Below are 22,730 nucleotides of genomic sequence, written 5' to 3'. Positions count from 1 at the left end.
CGTGCACTTACTGAGCGTAGGGACCGCCACCCAGTTGTACCCCGTCGCCTAGGGCGGGTCGTTGCAAGTAGGCAGGGACAGAGTGGCAGGTAGATTAGGGCTCACTTGTCCGTTTCCCGACCCCTATCATTACAATTTCATTGAATTCAGTCTTCTACTGCTTGTCTGTATGTTCATTACCCTGCACATAAACCAATCACGTTCTCCGAATATTCACAGCGCAACCAATCTGAAAGTTTACAGTGCTTGGGAATAAGTGACTGGGCAGAAGAGGATGGAGGCGCAGCCTTATATAGTGGATCAAGCGGGTTCCCCAGCAGCATTTAAAAAACCAGGATCCTGACCTGTCCACAGAGTTTAAGGCAGCACAGAGTATTTCAGGAGATGAGCGTGCAGATGTTGAGGAGTGTATGACGCTGACTGGTCACTGATTGGTCAGCGTCATACACATAAACACGCCCAGTTAAAAACACAATACAAGCCCAGTTGGACATAACGGAAAAAAAAACGCCCAGTTGTCCATTTCAAAGCTCATTTGCATAAATATAAAATTGCTCATAACTTGGCCAATGAACGTTTAAAAAAAAAAACACGTTGCTGTTATCTACATTGCAGCGCCGATCACATGCAATAGGAGATAGGGGTTTGAGAATCTGGTGACAGAGCCTCTTTAATATTAGCAGGTGCAGAGGCTAACACTAACCCCCATTATTACCCCGGTACCCACCGCCACCAGGAGTACTGGGAAGAGCCGGGTACGAACCAGTACCCGACCATCTGCAGTGACGGCCAGACACCCGGGCGGCCGCAGGCTGGTAGTATTAGGCTGGGGAAGGCCAAAAACATTGGCCCCTACCACCCTGGTAATGCTGCCTGCTGCTGCTGTGTTGTATCTGGCTGGTTATGAAAATTAGGGGGGACCCCACATCATTCTTTCCAATTATTTTGTATTTTTTTTTTTTTAAATGACGTGGGGTCCCCATTTTTCATAACCAGCCAGATACAATAAAGCAGCAGCAGCCTAGCATTAACAGAGTGGGAAGGGCCACTGTATAAAGCCTTCCACAGCCTGCGGCCACCCCATTGCCCGACCATCACTACAGATGGTCAAGTACTGGATGGTACCTGGCTCTTCCCAGCACCCCTGGTGGCGGTGGGTAACGGGGTAATAATGGGGGTTAGTGTTAGCCTCTGCACCGGCTAACACTAAGCCCCGCCTTAGCAATGGACGCTGTCAATCAGCCAGCGACCATTACTAAGGCGGTAGTAATAAAGTTAAAAAACAAAGACATAGAAAAAATATTTTATTGAAATAATAATAAACCACACAACCTTCATTAACCATTTTATTGATAATAAAAAAAGCCGTCATCGAAGTAGTCCTGGAATCTAAAATCTTGTGTAAGAAAACACACAAAAAACGATTAGTAACACGTGTTAGGCTTAGATACAGGGCCCATGTGTGATACTGTCTGTGGGACCCTGTAGCTAAGCCTACCACAAGGTAGGCTTAGATACAGGGTCAGGCAGACAGTAATCTTATACAGTAATACAGGGCCCATCAGACAGGATCACACATGGGCCATGTATCTAAGCCTACCATGTGATTGGCTTAGATACAGGGTCCAGCAGACAGCATCACACAATCTGTGATCCTGTCTCATGGGCCCTCTAAACCTGCTACATCGAAGGCTTAAAGGACTTGTCCAGTCCCTAAACATTGATGGCCTATCCTCAGGATAGGCCATCAATAGCTGATGTGTCGGGGTCCGTCTCCCGGGACCCGCCAATCAGCTGTTTTGAAGGGGCCGCAGCACTCGTACGAGAGCTGCTTCCCCTTCATTTCCCTTACTCGCTCACACTGTGAATCGCCGACACCGATTCACAGTGTGACCGGAATGAAGTGACAGGAATGAAGGGGAAGCAGCTCTCGTACGAACACTGCGGCCCCTTCAAAACAGCTGATTGGCGGGTCCCGGGAGTCAGACCCTGCAAATCAGCTTCAGCAGACGGATATTAATCTTACCCTCCTCTTCAGCCGCGGCAGAAGCTCTGTCCTAACTCTATCCAGGATCACGATGTTGTGCGCGGTGCATAGCGGTGTGACGTCATGCGCTGCGCACAGCGCTTGACGTCAGGACCTCCACTGCGCTCCGGAACCAGGAGGGTAAGTACTGTCAGTTACTATAGTAACAGGGGCCCGCGGCCCGAGTTACTATAGTAACTTTTTATTGATGTGGTGCGGGGGGCTGCGGGCCCCCCTGGCTTCGGGGCCCGGTCGCAATTGCGACCGCTGCGACCGCTACAGCTACGCCACTGCCTATTATATTGCAACATACACTACGCACAATACTGCTACACAGTCTACACACACAATACCATTATATACACTATATACTCTACACATCAGTTTTCCCACTATTTACACAAAAGCACAGCAAAAACAGTTTCTAAATTATTGCTGCAAAACTAGAATGTGTGAATGTCCTTACAGTATCATATGTACACAAGAGTCATATTTCCACATACACACAGATTATATATACATATATATATACATACACACATATATATATATATATATATATATATATATAACACACACATTTACACACTCATACACACACTTACCTTCTATGTAGGATCTCTAATGCAGACAGTCTCATATATAGACGAGAATCATATATATATATATATATATATGCACACACACACACACACGCACGCACACACACACACACAAACATTTACACACTCATACACACACTTACCTTCTATGTAGGATCTCTCATGCAGTCTCTTGAAGCAGCAGGGGCATCCCAGGACAGAAGATATAACCAGCTGCAGAAGTAGCTGGTCTGTTAGACAAATAGGGGGACACAGCACACGAGAGGAGGGGGGCAGAGGAGAGGGAAGCAAAGGGACACAGGAGAGGAGGGGGATACAGGGGACACAGGAGAGGAGGGGGATACAGGGGACACAGGACAGGACTAGAGACAGAGCTTCCTCTCTGCAGACGCTGAGGCTGTGAACTCTCCCCTCCCCCTCTTCTCTGCACCGACTGCTTCAGACGAAAGGGAGAGAGAGGGAGAGGACGTAGCTTGTATTCAAAGCAGTCCACCGCTCACCTCATTCGTCTGGTCACTTGCTTGAGGAGACGACCGCTCCTCCTGCAGACCTGCTCCTCTCTGGTGGTGCGTGCTTCATACAGCGTCAGAGAGGAGCAGGAGTGTTCTCACAGACGGGCACGTCTGCTAGGCAAAATAATCCCCCTCCCCGGTCCAGTCCGTCTCTGGCACAAAATGCCGCCCCCCACTTTCAGCTGGGCTGCGCCGCCTGAGGCTGTCGGCTCACATTGCCTCATGGTAGATGCGGCACTGACTGTAGGGCACTTTATTGGGCAGGCTATGAGCAGTGCCTGGTTTCCTCCAGGCATGACGCTTAGAATTAAGGCCAAAAAGTTCAATCTTCATTTCATCAGACCACAGAATCCTGTTTCTCACAGTCTGAGATTCCTTTAGGTGCTTTTTTGCAAACTTTAGGCGGGCTTTCATGTGTCTTTTACTGAGGAGAGGCTTCTTTCTGGTCACTCTGTCATAAAGTCCAGACTGGTGGAGTGCTGCAGTGAAGGTTGACCTTCTGGAGATCTTTGAAGCTCAGCTAGAGGGACCATTGGGTTCTTGAATTTGTTTTTATTTATAGCACAAGGCCTCAAAATAAAAAAAATTGAAAAAAGTCAAAGGGTCGGTAGCCTTTCCGAATGCATTGTATATATACTGTATATATTGTGGCTCTTCCAGGGTTGCCAACCGTCTGTGGATTCACGGAGAACCTTTAAAAGTGAAGAACTTTTAGCCAGAACGAACAAGAGAAAAAAAGACAGCAGCAAAAAGCAACAAGTAAGCACACCTGCTTTTGGTTTGGGACAGAGATGTGGCATCCATACCACAGTTTGTGGATTACATTAAAGGGGTTTTCCAATCCTTTTTTTTTTTTTTTAAATCAATGCAATGTTCCTCTATTAATATATTAGTGCACTCTGACTAGCTTTTTCTTGATAATAAATGGTTTTAGTAACATTACTCCCTATTGTTTACCTTGAGAGGTTTGTTTTGCTCAGTAAGTTCATTCCTCTTCTCTTCCTGTGTTTCTCCTCCCTGCATGCACTGCTCTAGTCCCAGCATGCAATGTGCATGCAGCAGTGCACTTGCTCCGCCTACTACACCCAGCTCTACTAACTTCTGCAATCTCAGTCTTCATTTTGGTGCTCTCATTCTATTACTGATAGCACAAGCTGAAATCACTGGATATCTGCGTTTTTAACCTCTTAACGCCGAAGGGCGGATATATCAGTCCTCTGCAGCTGCTAGTTCGCGCAGGAGGAGGGATATATCCGTCCTGTGATGGCACGGGTACTGCCAGTGTACCCACACGATCAGCGGCAGGAGCACGGCTGTTATACACAGCCTGGCTCCTGCTGCAACTGCCGGAATCGAAGCGCGCTCCGATTCCGGCAGTTTAACCCATTAAATGCCGCTGTCAATACATCTAATGTGTTTGACAGAGGGAGGGAGCTCCCTCTGTTTTATACTGACAGGCAATAATGCTTTGGTATACGAAGTATACCAAAGCATTATATATGCGATCGGCACATCGCATAGTGAAGTCCCATGGTGGGACTAAAAAAAAAATGTCAATCCGTTAAATAAAGTTGGTGAAAAAACAAAAAAAAAAATTACAGTGAAAATCAAATAAAACTACTTTTTTTGCCCAAAAAGTGTTTTTTTTAAAGTAAAAGTGTCAAAACAAATCACACATACACATATATGGTATCCCCGCGATCGTAACCACTTGAACAATAAAATTAACACATTAATTAAACCGCTGGATGAACGGCGTCCAAAAAAACAACGGCAAAATTCGCTCTTTTCTCCCATTCCCACCATAAAAAATTAAATAAAAATTAATCTAAGTCCTATGTACCCCAAAATAGTACTAATGAAAACTACACATTGTCCCGCAAAAATCAAGCCCACGTACGGCCACATAGACGGAAAAATAAAACCGTTACGGCTCTTGGAATGCGGCAATGCAAAAACAAGTAATTTTTTTCTAAAAGGGTTTTTATTGTGCAAACGTAGGAAAACATATAAAACCTTTACATATTTGGTATCCCCGTAACCGTGCCGAGCCATAGAATAAAGTTAACATGTTATTTACGCTGCATAGTAAACGGCGTAAATTTATAACGTGAAAATCAATGCTGGAATAGCTGCTTATTTTCAATTCTCTCCTAAAATAAAGTTAATAAAAGTTAATCAATATATTATAAGCATCTAAAAATGGTACAATTACAAAATACAACTCGTCCCGCAAAAAACAAGCCCTTATACGGCTATGTCGACGGAATAAAAAAAGAGTTACGACTCTTGGAATGCGACCATGAAAAAAACAAAAATAATCCTTGGTCATTAACGTGCAAAATGGCCCGGTCATTAAGGGGTTAAACGGTTTGAAGAGGTCTTCTGGTACCAAAACAGTGGAAACCCCCAAAAGGTGCCCCCATTTTGGAAACTAGACCCCTTGAGGAATTTATTGTAGTTTTCTTGGGGTGCATGCGACTTTTTGATCAGTTTTTATTCTATTTTTAGGTGGCGTGGTGACTAAAAAACAGCAATTCTACTATTGTTTTTTTATTCTATTATTTTTTTTTTACAGCGTTCACCGTGCGCTATAAATGACATATTCACTTTATTCTGCGGGGCGATACGATTAGGGCTTATTTACACGAGCGTGTTATACATCCGTGCAACGCGCGTCGCAGGGACCTATGTTAGTCTATGGGGCCGTGCAGCCAGGTGGGCGTGATTTTCACGCAGCGTATGTCCGCTGCGTGAAACGCACGACGTCCTATATTTGTGCGCTGTTCGCACATCACGCACCCATTGAAGTCAATGGGTGTGTGAAAACCACGCATGTCGCACGGAAGCAATTCCGTGGGACGCGCGTGATTCGCGCAACAGCACTGTAAAGGATGAATGAAAACAGAAAAGCACCACTTGCTTTTCTGTTTACAAACATCCAAACGGAGTGTCATAATGATGGCGGCTGCGCGAAAACCAGGCAGCCGCGCATCATAAAGGGCTGACACACGGAGCTGTTAATTGCCTTTTGCGCACGCAAAACGCCGCGCTTTTTGCTTGCACAAAATGCACACGCTCGTGTAAACTCGGCCTTACGGTGACACCAGATGTTTATAGTTCTTTTATGTCTTATGGCGTTTGCACAATAAAATACGTTTTGTAAAAAATCATTCACTTTTTGTGTTACCTTATTCTAAGAGCCAGAACTTTATTATTTTTCCATCAATAAAGCCGTGCGAGGACTTATTTTTTGCGTAACGAACTGTAGTTTCGATCAGGACCATTTTTAGGTACATGCGACTTTTTGATCTATTTTTAATAAATTTTTTGGGAGGTGAAGTGACCAAACAATTGTGATTGTGGTACGGTTTATTATTATTTTCTTTTACGGCGTTCACCGTGCGGGATAAATAACAAAATAATTTTGTAGTTCAGGCCGTTACGGACGCGGCGATACCAATTATTTTTTTATTTATTTATTTATATATTTTTATTAATAAAAAAGGACTGATAAGGGAAAAAAAGGGAATTTTTTTTAACTTTTATTTTCTTATTTTTACACATCTTTTTTTTTTACTTTATTACTTTGTCCCACAAGGGGACTTGAGGGCAGGAGGCCCTGATCGCTATTCTAATACTCTGCACTACATGCGTAGTGCAGTGTATTAGAACTGTCAGCTATTCACTGACAGCAAGCATAGTGGGTCCTGACTTTGTCAGGACCCATTAGGCTTCCGTCGATGGCATAGCCGGACGCCATTGTTTGGTGTCCGGTTGCCATAGTAACCATCGCCGGCCGCTATCGTGTAGCAGGCCGGCGATGGTAACTTAACCCCTAAAAAGCCGCGATCTCTATTGAACGCGGCTTTTAAGTGGTTAGACAGCGGGGACACAGCGATCGGTCCCCGCTGTAGGAGCTGCGGCAGCTGCTGTACGAGACAGCAGCTGTCACAGCTCCTGCACCTGTCGGGAAGACGGCCGAAACGGCCGTTATTCCCGCAGCTTCGTATTCCGTCGGTAATTTATAAGGGGTTATAATTTCACAGAGCATGCGCGGTGGAGTGTGTTAACCACGCATGCTCTGAGATAAAGAAGCACGTGGTACGGTTACGTCATTTGTGACGTAACCGTACAGTGTGAAAGCCGGAAACCGGAAGCAAGGCAAAAGACTAAATGGACGGGTCTGCACAGGAAGTGCAGATTTTGCTTCACTAAGGGGGCGGTGACGGAGGAGGATATACGACGCTACAGCCATCTGATGAAACGTAAGTACATTGTAAAGTTATATCATTTTCATTGTTTTATTTAAATAAATGTAATTTTTTAGTTCCGGAATACCCCTTTAATGATAACATCTTGAACCTAAAGTTTACCTTTAATGTATCTCATTTTCAAACTCCCTTTTTGGATTTACTCTTGAGTGGGGACACTGAAAGGAAATGTGTATCTACTTCCTTATACCGTAAACCTATGACAGGCAACACCATTTTACATGCATCCACATGTCACCCCAGTCACACTATCAAATCGATACCGCAAGGAGAATTAATCAGAGCAAGAAGAGCTTGCTCTGATGACCTATCTTTTGCTACACAATGTAAAGACATAGAGAAGAGACTCTCATGTAGAGGCTATAAAAAGTGGATGTGGAAAAAAGACTGGAATTATGTCAAAAACAAATCGCAACAGTCTTTTCTTAAAAAGAGTAAAAAAATTAATTCCTCAGTAATATCCCCTAAAGTTTTTTCTACTGCTTATAGCTGTAATTACACGAAAAATTGTTAACATCATAAAGAAATATATCCCCATGTTAAATCAAGACATTACCCTGTCTCAAATTATAAAACAATGTTGTAAATATGTGGACAAAAGATTCAAAAGTCTGGGTGATATCCTCTCACCAAGCCTTTTTTCATCCAATGCCACCTATAAAATATGCTTATCCCAAAAAGGCTTTTTCAAATGTGGTGGTAATAGATGTAATGCTTGCAAATATAGCATGAAGACCAGAGAATTTAATCTACCAAACAATAAAATACATAAAATAGACTCTTTCATAAATTGTGATACACACCATGTGGACTATATGATTACTTGTGCTTTATGCAATTTAAACTATATAGGGTGTACAACTAGAAAACTTAAAATATGTATAGCGGATGTCACGATGTGTGGGTATGTGGACCCACTGGGCCGTACTGCCGAAGCGGAATAGCAGCTGCCAAACAGAGTACCAAGTCAATGTCTATAGTCCGAGTAAGGGTACCTGTGGCAGCTCAGACAGTAGCGATGGTTAGGCTCGGATGGGATCTTACCAGCAGACACCAGGCGAGATGTAGCACAGCAGACTTGATCGGTGGCACAACACGACTCCAACTCTCTAAGGCACAGGGACAATGTAGCACGGGATACAGGATACAGGTAGCAGGAACGGGAACACTGGGAACTGGAAAACACTAAGGGACCATTTGCAAGGACTGACACGGGTAAACACAACAATGCTCAGGTAATGAAGGAAGGGTTTGGGCCCTTCTTATAGTGCAGGGTGAGAATGGGCTAATTTCAGATCTTCATATGCATGCGCTGGTCCTTTAAGGCCAGACACGAGCGTGCGCGCGCACCCTAACGGACACAGCAGAAGCGGAAGTGAGCGCTGGTGTCTGCTGAGGAAGAGATGCGGACCAGCGCTCACAGATCCATGGCTGCGGCCGTTGAGTAATCCCAATGGTCCGTGGCCATGGGCGTTACAGTATCACCCTCTTCCGCCCCCTCTTCTTGAAGCCAGAGCGGGAGAGAAACTTCTTCACGAGGGTAGGAGCATTGAGGTTCTCCTCTGGCTCCCAGGACCTCTCTTCTGGACCAAACCCCCTCCAATCCACCGAATAAAAGGCTTTTCCTCTTATCCTCTTGAAGTCTAAGATCTCCTTGACCTCAAATACATCGGCAGAACCGCTGGGGGCAACTGCAGGGCTAAGAGTCTTAGAGTAGGGGTTCAGGACCACAGGCTTCAGAAGAGACACGTGAAAGGAGTTGGGGATTCAGAGGGTAGCGGGCAGCCTAAGCTTATAAGAGACCGGGTTGATCTGCTGGAGGATCTCAAAGGGTCCGGGGAACCGGGGAGCAAATTTGTATGACTGTACCCTCAGCCGGATATTTGAGGACAGCCAGACCTTGGGACCCGGAAGAAACTGAGGCGGCTCTCTTCTCCTCGTGTCTGCCTTTCGCTTCATGTGATCAACCGCCAGCAGAATAGAGGACCGGGTGTGCTGCCAGATCCGTAGAAAGTCCCGGAATGCAGATTCAGCTGCAGGTACCTGGGACGTAGCAGAAACAAAGAGAGGCATTCATGGATGTTGGCCGTAGACAATAAAGAATGGTGTGGAGGCGGTGCACTCGCTTGTGTGGTTGTTGTAAGAGAACTCAGCCCGGGGAAGAAGCTGCACCCAGTCATCCTGCTGCCTGGAGATGAAATGTCGTAGATAGTTCTCCATGATCTGATTGATCCTCTCGAATTGGCCATTGGACTGGGGATGGTAGGCTGAGGAAAAGTCCAACTTTACATCAAGGAGTTTACAGAGGGCTCTCCAGAATTTTGAGGTAAACTGTGGACATTTGAGGATCAGACACGATATGCAGAGGTAATGGATGCAGGCATAAGATTTGTTGGATGAAAGGGTTGGCCAGTCGAGAAGCAGGAGGTAGGCCGGTCAGTGGAACAAAGTGAGACATTTTCGAGAACCGGTCCACCACCACCCAGACCGTATTGCATCCAGCAGAGGAAGGAAGGTGTGTGTCAAAGTCCATTTCTATATGCTTCCAAGGAGCGTTGGGCACAGACAGAGGTTGGAGCAGACCGGCAGGCTTGGAGTGAGAAACTTTATTGGCAGCGCACACCGTGGAAGACGAGAAAAAGTCCACAATGTCTTTGGGCAGCGTGGGCCACCAGAAATGATGGGCAATCAAATCTCTGGTTTTACGGGCCCCGCAAGTTTGGAGATGTGTCCCCAGTGAAGGATTCTCCTCCTGTCTGCCAGGCGCACAAATGTCCTCCCCGGAGTGATGTCTCTAACTTGTAGAGGATTAACAGAGATATTGCAGGACGGATCAATGATATTTTGTGGAGAGTCCACGGTGTCATCTGTCTCGAACAACCTGGACAAGGCATCAGCCCTCACATTTTTGTCGGCAGGGCGGTAGTGGAGCACAAACTGGAACCGAGCAAAGAACAGCGACCACCTGGCTTGACTGGGGTTCAGTCGTTGGGCCGACTGGAGATAGGTGAGGTTCTTGTGGTCAGTATATATCAGGATGGGGTGAGCTGCACCCTCTAATAGATGTCTCCACTCCTCCAGAGCCAACTTGATGGGCAGTAATTCCCGATATTCAATCGAATAATTGCGTTCTGCGGACAAAAAAAGTCTGGAATAATAGCCACAGCCACAAACCGCTGCCTTCCCTTTAGAAACCTCTCTGGAACAGAAGTGCACCTGCACCAACAAGGTGTCCACCTCCAACGAAAACTGTAGCGATACATCAGGATGATGGAGGGTTGAGGCTGACGTGAAGGCACTCTTAAGGCTATTAAATGCAGCTTCTGCATTGAGTAATCCCGACAGTCCGTGGCCTTGGGCGTTACAGCGGAACATACATCAGATATATCAAAAAACTCTTTAAAGACATCTGGGGCTGCCAAACATTTCATTGACAAACACAATAGTTCCCTGGAATATTTCAGATTCCATGGTATCGAGCTAGTGGGAAAACCTGTTAGGGGTGGCAATTAGGAGAGGCATCTCTTTAATAGGGAAGCCTATTGGATTCTCCAAATAGATACTCGTTACCCCAAGGAGTTAAATTGGAGGGGAGATCTGCTATATCTATACGAGCTAAAAAGTTTGGCTTTGAAGGGAAACGTTTTTTCCTATGTGTATTTTCTAATTACTTCTTTCCAAAATTAGATACTCCAAATAATTAAACCGACAAATACCATCTAACATTTATGTAATATTGCAAGGCTGTTTTGTATAATTTTGCATGTTAGTGACATAATTTATAATATTATTTCCAAGTGTAAAGTCTAAAGTAGATCCATTACTCAGTAATTTATCCGTATTTATATACCTTGGTTATGCATATTTAACGCCTAAATGTACATATTAATTATTTTACTGTGGTTTTTGTTACATTTCATTGTTCAATAGATATAGTTTGCAACTTCTTTTGTTTGAAATTGTTTTTTTTAAACGAATAACAGTCTCATTAATTTGAAATTTTTGGTGCAATTTATTTATGTCCAGTATATATACACATATTTTTAAAACCCATTAGAAAATATAGGGATTGTGTTTTCTCACACATTTCCCATTTAGTGGATATTTCCCAGGTTATATTTTGATAAGTTTTCTTCATTTTTTCTAGAATATGAATTATATTCTGTATAACCTTATCGCAAATCACTCTGCAAATGTTTCTATATGCGTCTATACATTTTGTAACTTTGTTATACATTTAATCTGTTTCTGTTTAGAAAAATGGTGCGTAGAACTGTTTTTTAATTGGATGTGTCAGGATTGGCTAACTGTGATTTTAAAACATATGTATCTAATCTGTTATGTTATGCTATTAGTAAGAACACCTCTGTTCGAAACGCGTAAGCTGTAACACGCTTTACCTGTGTCCTCTATGGACTTTTAAAGATGACCAAATAAAGCTCTTTTTATACTACACATTGTAGATGTGCTGAGGCATATCCTCTGTTTTTCAAACTTTTAGCCAGTGTCCAAAATAGAAGGGTCCATGATTCTTTTAAACTGGGGGAGCTTGTGCGTGTTATCAGCATTAGCATCTGACTGGTCACAGTAAATGCTGGTAACGTGTTCATAATACTATCTGAGAACACTTATGTTTATGATTTGTTTTTGGTTTTCATGTTTGTCTATAAATATTTTGTTTGCCCGTGACTTTTGGCCATGTTTTCCAGAAAAAGCATAAAAGGATACATAGATATATCCATGTAAAATTTTCTGTGTCTTTCAAATGACTTTAAATTGGGGTATCAGAAGCTTTATGTGCTAGTGCTTTTGTTTTTTGTTTTTTTCTGTTGGAGAGCTACAGGGTCATCATGAGGGGCTCACATCTACAGTATACATATAAAGAAGGAACTGAGGGCCCCTGTGCAAAAAGAGTGTGTCAGCCCCCTGTGTCACGGTGTGTGGGTATGTGGACCCACTAGGCCGCACCACCGTAGCAGGGAGGCAGTTGGCCAAACAACAGGGATCCCCGGCAATACAAAGTCCTGCACAAGAGTACCTGGACAGTCCAGACAGTGGCCGCAGCTCTGGCACGGATGGAGATGGGTGCAGCAGGCAACGCCAGACGTAGCGGATGACAGCAGGTGCCGCAGGTTGCGCCAGAAGTGGCGAATCCCTCTAGACAAGGCAGATGACACAGGACGTGGTCGGATGACACAGGTGCAGTAGATACAACTCCAACTAGTAGGCACAGGAACAAGAACACTACACAGGATACAGGAACAGGTAACAGGGCACGGGTAACAACTGGAACGGGAAACACTAAGGGACCATTTGCAAGACAGACTTGGGAATTACTAACAATGCTCAGGCAAAGATCAGAAGGGCTGGGGCCTTCTTATAGTCCAGGAAATCATGTGTGTTGATGATGATGATTTCCTTCATGTGCGTGTGCTGGCCCTTTTAAAAGTGGGCACGAGGTCCGGAGAGGAAGTGAGCGCTGGCGTCTTGTGGGAAGGAGATGGGGACCAGCGCTCAGAGATCCATGGCTGCGGCGGCGTCAGGAGGTGAGTAGACCCGACGGCCGCGGCCATGGACGCAACACCCTGCCACCAGCATATCTGCAATGTACATCTTATTTAAAATGAAGAATTCTAATGATAGTCTTAATTTCCCCTGCAGCGATGTATAACATCTCTAGTAGTCTAGGATAGTTAAAGAATTCATTATAACAGTCTTTGTAACTTTAACTATTGCTGGTGGTCCAGGGTAGTGATTGGGTTAATGGTAACATTCCTGGTGGGCTACAGCATGTATAGGTTTACATCTATATATGTAATAAAGAAGGGGTGGATACAGACAAATGTGAAAATATGTGTACCCCTTCCACTAGCATACCTGCTCCTTACTTTTTATTTAAAACGAATGACCGTGAAAAAAACACAACAATAATTTTCTTGATTTCCCCGGCCGCGATTTGTAATATCTCCGATTGTCAAGCATAGTGAAGGGGTTTATGGTGCGATTGCTTGTGATCTAGGGAAGTAAAGTGGTTTATGGTTATATCCCTGGTGGTCTAAGACAGAAAAGGGATTGAAGCGATTAATTATAATATCCCTACTGGGCTAGGGCAGTAAAGGGATTATTGATAACATCCTTGGAGGTCTAGGGTTGTAAGGGGCTTAATACTAACATCCCTACTGATCTAGGGCAGTGAAAGGGTTATACATACCTGTGGGCTATGGCAGTAAAGAAGTTAGAAACATCCCTGGTGGTCTCCCTATGACAAAGTTAGCTACTTGTACTGAAGGCTCCCAGAATGCCAGAATGCTGTAAGACTGTGAACCGCTACTATAAGAGTGTTGCCATTTTACAGCTGCCCTTGCAAACAGATAATTGGCTGGGTTGCCGAAAGTCAGACCCCCACTAATCAGATATTGATGGTCTATCCTGAGGATATTGACGCAGGTTCCACAGTGAAATTTACAATGTTTTTGATGGACTAAATAAAAACTTGATGATTTGAAAAAACAAATATTAAAATGTTTGTTATTTATATTTGCCCAGCAAACTATTTTCAAGCATTAAATTTTTTTTCTATAAAGGGCGTGTACACTTTTTCAACCAAATTTATTATTGCTCCAATGAATCTAAAATAAAAAATAAAGGAGCAACTATCAAAATAGTCTTGATTTGTAATTAGGCTGTCTACAGCTTGTATGGTTACAGACTACAAACCAACCCTGTGTAGCTGGATCCTAAAGTATGTGTTTGCATAAATGATCAAACCCTACAAAATTATAAAAATCATATTTTTAGTCAGGTGTGTACAAACCTTTTACTGGTACTGTATGTGCAATCTGACACTGTGTCAGTTGCACTCAGAAATTGATATCACACAGCTGTCACCCTCCTTAATTATTGACACTTGTGCCACAATTCCATTTACTGTTTGTTGAATATAAGGGTATGTTCACACACAAACTCAAAAACGTCTGAAAATACGGAGTTGTTTTCAAGGGAAAACAGCTCCCGATTTTCAGATGTTTTTTAAGCCACTCGCGATTTTCGCGGCGTTTCTTATGGCCGTTTTTGGAGCTGTTTTCAATAGAGTCTATGAAAAACAGCTCCAAAAACGTCCCAAGAAGTGACCTGTACTCCTTTTTCGCAGCCTTTTTTTGACGCGGCAGTTTTTCAAAACGGACGCGTAAAAAAACCGGTCCATCAAAACAGAATGCTGTTTTTTCCATTGCAATCAATTGGCAGATGTTTGGAGGCATTCTGCTTCCGATTTTTCGGCCGTTTTTCGTCCGTTTACGGCCCAAAATAGGCCATGTGAACATACCCTATGAAATCCATTCCATATTGAATGAAAGCTGCATCATGTTTAAGTTGCATCATAAAAGTTGATACTTATCCATAGTACTGTATATATAACCAAGTGAGAAATGTGCCTGAAATCTCCTACTACGTTTCTTCTTTCATGGTATTTTTACATCTTGTATTTCTTAGGAACCTCACCAGTCGTAAAATAAAACTGAGCTACTGCTTTACTTACTAGTTTTTTTTGTTTACCTTGGAAGAACTTTGGGCAGCAGTCAAGTGTTTGTTTTTCTTGATATGTTATTTTCACTTATAGAGTAGGCATAATAATTTATCTTATGTTACCAGATCTAAGGCCAAACTGCACATACTGTATTCTATGATCTATATTACGCTGATATCTTAGTAATAATCAGCATGTTGGAATGCATCAAAGAAGTAGCTGTTAGGAGCCTCTTTAGGCTATGCTAGCGTTACTGTGTAACTGCCTTTTTTTTGGCCTGCTGATGGTCCTCCAATTAAATGTTGAGTATAGGGCAATGTATAAGAATCTAGCTTGACCTGCATATAAGATACTGTATACACCCTCCTTTTTTAAGGCAGTTGCTCTATTGCTTGTGTAAGGGTAGGCAAAGGCTAAAATGGTGTTCTGTGGTCAGATACTATGTGGTTCCATTTTAGGGGATCAACTTCTCGCCCAGAACCTTCTCACATAAACCTTTATCTATTAAGGTGACATTTGCCATTATTGATGATAATTTATATTTTTCATATTGCTTTGAGTTTGAGTTGTTAGAAGCAGTTTAGATGTTGTCTGGACTACATATCAGATATTGTGTTTGTCAGTAATTTGTAATAATGTGCTCTCTCGACTTAAAGGGGTTTTCCCATTTAGGAAATTTATGACATATCCAAAGGATACATCATAAATGTCTAATAGATGTGGGTCCCACATCTGGGACCTGCACCTATCTCTAAAACATCTTTCGACAAACAGGCAACATTTCGACCCGCAGTGAGTGAAGGCTTGAGAAAGACCCTTCACTCACTACGGGTCGAAACGTTGCCTGTTTGTCGCAAGATGTTTTGACAATAAAACCTTTTTGAAGATTTGGAGACATGTGCTGTTGTCCTACTGCTTTGTTGGAAATATCCTGTGAATATGTCATAAATGTCCCTGATGGGAAAACCCCTCTAAGGCCCTTTTACATGGGCCAATTATCAAGATAACGAGTGTTCACAGAACACTCGTTCCGGATCATTGCCCTGTGTAAACAGGCTAACAATCGCTTGTCCCCATACATTACTAATAATAGCTCCTTGTGAAGGAGACTGGAAGTCTAGTTGCACAGGCTTCTTTGATGACAATACGACTCTTCGTCATGTGAACGACCCCGCTGTACTACTGCTCCTGCTTGTACATAGAGTACAGTGGAATTGGTCAAAGGACGAAGAGTCATATCATCATAACCCCTTTTAAATTAAACTTAAACTGAAATTTATTTGAGGCTTAACAGAAGTTGTAATAAGTGGGTGCCCATGAGCTCAAGCTTTTTGGTTACTAGAATGAAATGGATGTGTCAATGCTTCTCCCATGGAAATGAACGAGACTGAAATGCAAGCACTTTTATTCTAGTCTTCTTATTTTATTCATTAATTGGTTGAGTATCTGTTCTTTAAATCGAACGATACATGTGTCAGGGATCATTACCATGTATATTGTTTGAAAAATATTATCCTCACACATATGTATATACATTTCAGTTCTTTGTGTAATATACTGATATATATAACAAGTTCTTTGTTCATGTCGGACACACCTATGGAAGACACCGCCCCCTGGAATGCAAGAAGAGTGAGTCTGAGAAGTTACAGCTGAGAAACCGGTGGGGGGGCTTGGGCACTCCCACATCTCTGGGGAGGAGGCATGTGTCTCTTTCTGTGTTTCTTTGTTCTGAATAAAAAGTTTTCAGTCTTCCTCCTGGCTGACAGAGGGAAGCTGTGTACCAAACATTTCTGTGTGGTGTACTTCTCTCCAGGCATGCCTTCAGCTTTCAATTTACAGAGGTGGTTATTCGGTGTGAAATACGGACCTGACATTTGGCACCCAATGTGGGGCCTCACTCGAGGAAATATCAAAATCCGGACAATCGACAATCACAGGGTGAAACAGAGGACTCAAAGTTGCCCACTGAAGGAATTTGATCACCTCCGTAATAACACGGTAAGCGAATTGATTTTATAAATCTTCGTCTTATCTGTGTTAGTGGACACTCTTGTGGTGATCTGTAGAACCCTTTTGTTGATTTCCTGAATTATCTCAGGCGACAGAGGTGATATTTTCCGCTGTGAGGTTGAAAACCTGTGAGACCTTAGTCGTGCCCGACTAACCATCCTCTGGGTAATTAGAGTCTAAATAAAATTATATAACAAGACCGGAGAGCTAGACTGTGAAATTTTAATATTTCCAGCGAGGTCGGAGAGTCTAAATAAAATTATATAACAAGACCGGAGAGCTAGACTGTGAAATTTTAATATTTCCAGCGAGGCCGGAGAGTCTAAATAAAATTATATAACAAGACCGGAGAGCTAGACTGTGAAATTTTAATATTTCCAGCGAGGCCGGAGAGTCTAAATAAAAATTATATTTCGGCGGACCGGAGGCTGTAGACTGAGGAATTTTAATATTTCCGGCGAGGCCTGGGAGTCGTTGACCGAAAATTGTTATATAAATTACGTGTATAATATAGACTGTTAGGCATATGATTTAGTGAAGCGAAGAGAAGGGAAGCAGTATGTGAGTAAAATGAAGAAATTGATGGAAGTGTGTGGAATCCATAGAGGAGGGCGGCTGCAAGCCGGAGATTGGGCAAAAGGTATTCTGGAGAACAAAGGGAAGTTGGAAGGTAGTAAGTTGATGGAAAGTGCTTTAGAGGGATTTGCAGAAGAGGAAGTTAGGAATAAGAAAGGTATTGTATGTATTAGAAAACAGGACCAGCCGACGCCCGGTAATGGCGTCCGTACCTCATGTTGAGTGTGTCCTCATTGTGGGTGGGAAACCCCCCCCCCTCACAGCTGCGCACTGTGTTTCCAATGGGAGAGGCTGCCCCCCCTGCCCCTGATGTGGCCCCGCCCGGCCCAACCAAATCAGTATGAAATAATCGTGTTTTTTCTATTTTTAGGTTCCATGCTAGTGTACAGAACGCTGTTCACTGATGAAGCAACACGTCATCATAATATAGAGATGGTGGCCGACAGATTGGACACTGTTACAGATTATGTGTTTGATGTTTTGAACGTAGATAATTCCTATACAATGGTGTGATGAATGATTGCAGATACGTATGTTGTTTTGCCGGCATTGAAAGTGTTAAGATTGTGAGACTAGACGCTGTGAGAAGTGAGTGTGTGACCCCCCTCCCTCCCCCCTGTAGTGTGCTGTGTTTGGGAGGAGGAGGAGGGCTGACTGGGTGCAGTCTGCAGGGCTGATGAGATGAAGGGATTTCAATATGCACTGCTGAGAGATATATATATATCAGTAATGTCTACAAACCTAAATAAATTTCTTCTCTTTGCGCATGCGCTGTTGTTTATAAAAGTTACGATATTTATGTGTTATGATTAATTCAGATGTATTAAACTATAGATACTGTGAGACACGGGGTTTTGAAAACGTATGTGCCCCCCCACCGTTCCCTATTTTTATATACAGTTTATTGGTTTGCAGTAATTAATGTTATCAGAGATAATATTTTCTGTTTTATTGAATAACTAACTACAATTGTTTTGTTTTTGATTTCACACATGAGTTATGTCATTGTAAAGCTCAAATGTATTTTCGTCAGGAAAAAGTCATTTTTGTTTCAGGCTGTTGTACATTACAGGGGGTTAAACTAGTGCCCGACTTTGTTATGTTGAGATGTAGTTTTGAACTCTGCTACATTACTTTCGCAGAGTCCACAAAGGGGGGAATGGTGAAGGGACTGATCAGGTACAATTTTGGTTTGTTTTGAATTAATTAATTTGGTTTCAGGAGATCTAAAAATGTGTAAGAGACCCCAATGAGTAATCCAGATTAAATGTGTATGAGAGTAACCTAAATTTTGAGTTTTTTTTGTGTAGATGGTTCCAGATCTTTCCAGAACAGTAAATATGGCACTGGGTATGCTGTGCTGTAGTCTCCACCGAATATGAGGTATTGTGTAAGAGACCATCCCCCTCCAGCAAATTTACACAGGAGGTGACGTCACTCACAGATGGGTCTTTACAGATTTAGATGGGGGAGAAGGAAAAAAACAAAAATTGTCTGGACATTGTTAATTTGATGTAAAGTTTTTAGGAATTTTTTTAATTTGTTTTTGTATTAATCAAGTATTTGCAGAATCTGCTAAAAGTGAGATTCTCAAAGTGTTCTGGATTATCAGATGAGTGTGGAGAAGTGTATAACATTTGGTTCAATTTTAGAGGATGAAGACGCCACCCCTTTGAGATGTTCTATCTATATGTGACATGGGTTTCTAATGTAAATTTGTAATAAAGAGATTTTATTATACAGTATGTACAAGACAGGATACGAGGCACCAGGTAAATTACCCAGAAACCACTCTCACCTTCTTGTTCATCTCAAGGAGCGGAGCTGGAGGTGCTCGCTGAGGCTTGTAACCTGGCAAAAGGTAAGACGGCCGACATTTACACTGACTCTAGGTACGCTTTTGGCATCGCCCACAATTATGGGCCCATTGGTAGTAGAAACTTTATTGGATGATCGGGTAAGCCAATTGAGAGAGCGAGAGAAGACAGACCCGACAACAAGGATATGTGCAGCCAGGTGTCAGTAAATTGGCTTGTCCCTGGATACAATAACGCCACCACTAGGTTTGTAGCAGCTGGCATGATGTGCGCACGGCATGACATAGGTAAAACAGCAAAGGTACCTGTGAAAAGTGCAGCCCAGCCAGATTAACAGTCCCAGCGACTGCAGAACATACAACTACCCGAGGCAGAAGTGTATGACAATGTGCTCGTGTGTGTAGACCTGTTCTCAGGGGGGCCTGAAGCCCGGCCTGTATCTTCCCCACTGCAGATGTTGTGTGTAAGTGACGGGGGAACAGTGTTATCCCAAGTATTGACCTGATGTTTGTACAATGATAAGATGTCAGCAGTTCTCTAGACGTTGTCCCAAAGTTAGTTTGTTTAATAACTGTATTTAAGAAGTGTTGTGGGAATATTAAATACTGAGGTTAAGTTTTATGTAAAGTTCTGGACCAGCCTTAGCATTGGACTATTAGAGTCATGCGTCAGATAAAAGGTACAGAAGTGGAATAATCCCATTCGAAAACATTTTTATTTGTTTATTTTTATTTTTGTTGTGAAAGGGAAATTTTAGAGCAGAGAATTCTGTGCAGTGTATATGTGTATGTATAGATATGTATATAAAGAAGAAGAATCAGTTTGTAAATTTTAGTTACTGACCAGTGTGAACGTTTGATGTAAAGATGCTATTTGTTAATGTTTTTCTTCAAATTAATTATTTGATTAAGATCAATTAATGTTTATACAATGAAAAAGCTTGTTCTCCACAGGAAGAGTCCAACTGGGAGCGGAAGGCGTGAGAACCAGATTCTAACAGAATGTGGACGGATAAGGGAAGGTGAACGGGTAACACCCAAGGCACTCTTGATGGCACTTGCATTGATGGTGTATGACCTCACATATGCCCCAAGCCTGCAAGGATCGATTTGGTAAGATCTAATTGGTATGCTCCAGGTTTTACAGCTGATGCTGCTAAATTCTGTTAGAGCTGTTTGATTTGCCTACAGAACAGTCCTGGCAGACCGGTGCCAACCTTATCATACCCACCTCCCACGAAGAGAACCGACCTTGAGAGGCCTTCCCAGGTAGAACGAACCAGATTAGAGTAAGAAAAATAGGTTTAAGACACTTGTCAGATAAACATGTGGAATCTGTGTATGTTTCTGTGAGGTGGAGATATTCTAGGCAATGAGCTGAGATCAAGGTACAAATCCTGCTGAAAGGGTATCACCAAGTGCAAATGAAATGTACCCAATAATTACACATCTTCTAGGTGCCCTGTCCATTGTAACAGAGAAGTTTTTTCTAATATAAAAGGTGTTTGATGTCATTTAAGGGCCTGACATTATTGTATGTACTTAGAACAACGTTTATAGTGTATGCGGATGATGTTATCACCAGATTAGTATTTATTTTAACAATTGACAAGAGTTGGGGGTCCCCAGCAAGTGCCAGTAAATATGAACTAAAAGACTTTTAACACGATGAACTCCATCACTGAGATGCGGCAGGCGCAGCCTGAGCCAGTACAACGCGTTTATCATGAACTGACGGCAGTGGCACAATTCTAAGCGGCCGCCCAGACAAGTAACTTGCCAGAGGAAGAGTACAGATGCAGAGGGTTTGATAGTCACAATACAACTCCACTAATCCGCCTACGTGGGATCTCACCCCAGGCTCACAGCATGAGGTGCTATGTACAGCCCGGTGACGTAAACTAAAGGAGACGGTGTCGGACAGATGAGAAGGACCAAACCAAGTCCTGATGACATCAGCAAAGATCAAAGTAAAGACCAAAGACCTGAGTGAATCCGTCAGCAGGATCAAGTGTTTTGATAAGTAAGTGGCTAGGAGGGGGTAATAATAACTCCCCCACTGGACACCAACGTAGTCTGACTCCACAATTGTGTGGGTTACCCTGAGGGTGACAGTCAGTGAAGAGCAGAAGACAGGAGAAGAAGGGGACGATGGTGTACAGGACTGGCAATGAACTGATGGGACCCGAAACCTGAGGGTGATAGCATGAGATTGGTGATAGCATTATGTTATTAGTTGAGGCCCTATTGTTTATAATATCTGAGGTTTATAATTATAATGTGTGTAAATATGCCACGGTGCTGCAAATTACAATCTGAGGAGTTTTATGTGAAGGTGTGAGGTGAAGGTCACTGTGCTGCCCATGACCTGTCATATCTGCAGGGGTAAAGTCCCATTAGGACAGTAAGTGACAGTGCGACAATTATTACTGTTAATAAAAATGTAGACCGGATTAATTATATATATTACAACCAGCAGCGGTTTGTAGATTATATCAAGACAACCATCCTGTATCCAGAGGAGAATAGGGAAAGTTAGGACCACTCCGACACCTTGGACGTCCAGGTACAAAGGGGGGTTACTCATCAGGAGTAGCTCGTCTCAAGCGGGTGAAGAAATCCAAAAGCCCTACCCGCCTGGTTCGAGTGGTCAGTGGTAGGTTGCTAGGCAAGACTCAGGGATAGAGTAATACTATTTTTAGGGTGGACTGTCAGGGATCATTACCATGTATATTGTTTGAAAAATATTATCCTCACACATACATACATATATACATTTCAGTTCTTTGTGTAATATACTGATATATATAACAAGTTCTTTGTTCATGTCGGACACACCTATGGAAGACACCGCCCCCTGGAATGCAAGAAGAGTGAGTCTGAGAAGTTACAGCTGAGAAACCGGTGGGGGGGGGGGCTTGGGCACTCCCACATCTCTGGGGAGGAGGCATGTGTCTCTTTCTGTGTTTCTTTGTTCTGAATAAAAAGTTTTCAGTCTTCCTCCTGGCTGACAGAGGGAAGCTGTGTACCAAACATTTCTGTGTGGTGTACTTCTCTCCAGGCATGCCTTCAGCTTTCAATTTACAGAGGTGGTTATTCGGTGTGAAATACGGACCTGACACATGTAAGATTAAAATGTATCTGTAAGTTTGGTGATTAAATCAACCTTCAGTACAGATGGACGACCTATTAGTCGTCCATCTTTCTGCCGATTTTTAGATAATGTGTATGGTGAGTTTAAAGGGTTATTTATGGAATATCCATGGTCTGTCCATGGTCATGTGATGGACACACAGGTGCTGTGATCATTACAAGACACAGCTCTGATACACATACTGTAACGATCCCAACACCTGTGTGTCTATCACATGACCAGATAGACAAAA

Source organism: Rhinoderma darwinii, chromosome 4 (assembly GCF_050947455.1).
Source record: "Rhinoderma darwinii isolate aRhiDar2 chromosome 4, aRhiDar2.hap1, whole genome shotgun sequence".
Classification (NCBI taxonomy): Eukaryota; Metazoa; Chordata; class Amphibia; order Anura; family Rhinodermatidae; genus Rhinoderma; species Rhinoderma darwinii.
Note: the sequence above shows the minus strand (reverse complement) of the source record.